The following is a 2,655-nucleotide window of genomic DNA, read 5'->3' as shown; positions in this document are numbered from 1 at the left end:
CCACATACGAAGGGTCATTCGTAGTTAAGAAGGTATTCTCTGGTGGAGCCATGATACTTGCTACGATGGACGGCGAAGACTTCCCGCATCCTGTGAACGTGGACATAGTCAAAAAATACTACGCATAAAAGAGACCCGCTAGGTCGACGTATCTAGGCAAAAGTAAGGGCATCCCGGCGAACCAAAAAGGTTCGGGCAAAAATTAGGGATAAACATATAAAAATGTACACCCGGCAAGTCGAAAACCTGAAAAGACGGCTTGGGCAAAAATGGGTATCCTGGTGGACTAAAAACCTGAAAAGGCGGTCCAGGCAAAAATTAGGGATTAAAGCGTATAACTATGTCCCGTTCTCTGTCAGCTTCAACCAAGTCAAAGGATTGAACAAGCTAGTCACTTCTATCCGACAGCAGGAGATGAGATGCTTGAAGACATAATGACAGTGGTGGAATTAGAATCGATAGGACTTTTTTTGCATAGCTTTCTCTTTGTTTGCCTGACAATTTCCTCTTACTAGGATTTCTGTCTCCTTGTACACAAATTGCCTGTTTATAGGCCCTCTTTCAAAATCAATACAATTTTATCTCCAAAAAAAAGATGCTTTTGTTTTCACTTTTTCTGTTTTGTTTGCGTAAGCGTCCATTGATTTAATTTGAATTGATTTATGCATTTGAATATGATCAATGTTTACAAACAATTGCATGCCTAGAATAGTAATAGCAATTACTACACGACTTCAGGATCGAGGAGAAGGTCTAACCATGCTTTCCAATGAATCCGTTGCCAATTCTATTCCCCGGCTAAGCCAGTTATCCCCCAGAAGAGATTGGCATCACTAGACGAATTGGTCATCTCTTCTATCCCCAACCAGGCTCTGTTAAATATCCCTGCCATCAGACAGAAATCAAATGTCCCCATCTAAGAAAGGGTCATTAATACAAATATCTCCGACCAGAAGACTGAGATTTATTTCCCCAGTAGAGTCCCCTGGAAGAACGTTTCAGACGCATAGTGCATTCATTACATCATTTCACATCACATACCTGCATACAATGTTCACATTTATTTCATTCCGCATCATATGCATTACACCGTTTCATAGCATGCACATGCATACCATGTTCGCAGGCATAAAGCATCTCATGCACCATGACATTGCATGAAACTAACTTGATCTTTCAGGTTAATTATCCTCCTGATCACATTCAAGATTCGAATACAGCTCTCGGATATAATCCATGTGACAGACTCTCTGACATTCTCCTAATGGTGGCATCTCTAAGCCCATCCCAGATATTCATTGCAAATACAACCACAAATATTATCAGATACAGCCTAACGTACGGTTCATTCTGATTCAGCCCAACATATGACTCCTTCAGCTCAGATACGATCTAACGTACGATCCATTCTGACATTCAGCAACTCCAATACGGTCTAACGTACGACCCATTTGGATCTTCAAACCCTCGGATACTGCCTAGCGTACGGTACATTCCAAGGTGTAGTCTAGCGTACGACTACTTTCTTCTTCAGATACAGCCTAACGTACGGCTCATTCTGCGACTCCAATGCGGTCTAACGTACGACCCATTTGGATCTTCAACTCAGATGCGATCTAACGTACGATCCATTCTGACCCCTTTTCAGATATAACCTAACGTACGGTTCATTCTGCAACTCAGATACGATCTAACGTACGATCCATTCTGACCCATTTTCAGATATAGCCTAACGTACGGCTCATTCTGCAACTCCAATACGGTCTAACGTACGACCCATTTGGACCTTCAACTCAGATGCGATCTAGTGTACGATCCATTCTGATTCCACCATTGTCAGATACAGCCTAACGTACGGCTCATTCTGCAACTCAGATACGATCTAGCGTACGATTCATTCTGATCTTCCATCCCCAGCGAAGTCATCCGCCTAATGGACGATTCGCTCCGCTATTCAGGTGCGGTCTAGCGTACGATCCATTCTGATCCCTTATCCCCAGCAGCGTATAACACACTCTGACTCTCCAGCGAAGTCGACAGCATAATGGATGATTCACTATACGGTCTAGCATATAACCCGGTATGACACCCATGTCTACAGATATCGTCTAACGTACGACACAATCTGAAGCTCCCATCATCAAACTTCCTGGATGGCATCTTTAAGCCCATCTCCATCAAGACTAATTGACAAGTGCAAATTTTTGGGGCATTCTAGTGTTCAATAATCTTCCACCTCCAAACCACGAATGGCGTACACACCATTCTAACTCTCTCGGTTCAAGAATATTGAACAGGGGCAGCTGTCATACCCCAAAATTTGCCCGTTAATATTGCCAAACATTCTCGAGGCACCCCAACTTATTTTGCAAGACCCTGGCATTAAAGGAACAAAAGCCCAGCTCACAACAGGCCCAATCCAGAAAATGGCCCAAACTAGCTCGCTCGCTAGGCAAGCAATTCCTTCGCCTAGCGAACCCCTCGTTATGACACTCGCCCCAGCGAAGTACCAGATCCAGAAAAAGCCCAAACTAGCTGGCTCGCTAGGCGAGCCACTCCTTCGCCTAGCGAAGCTTGCGAATATCAGAATTTCTGGGCTTCATTCTGAGCCCATTAGGTCATCACAATCACTATAAATAGCCAAGTTTCAGTTAC

The sequence above is a fragment of the Lathyrus oleraceus genome, chromosome 1 (genome assembly GCF_024323335.1).
Source record: "Lathyrus oleraceus cultivar Zhongwan6 chromosome 1, CAAS_Psat_ZW6_1.0, whole genome shotgun sequence".
NCBI classification, from domain to species: domain Eukaryota; kingdom Viridiplantae; phylum Streptophyta; class Magnoliopsida; order Fabales; family Fabaceae; genus Lathyrus; species Lathyrus oleraceus.
The sequence above is the reverse complement of the archived record's forward strand: the minus strand, read 5'-3'. Positions refer to the sequence as shown.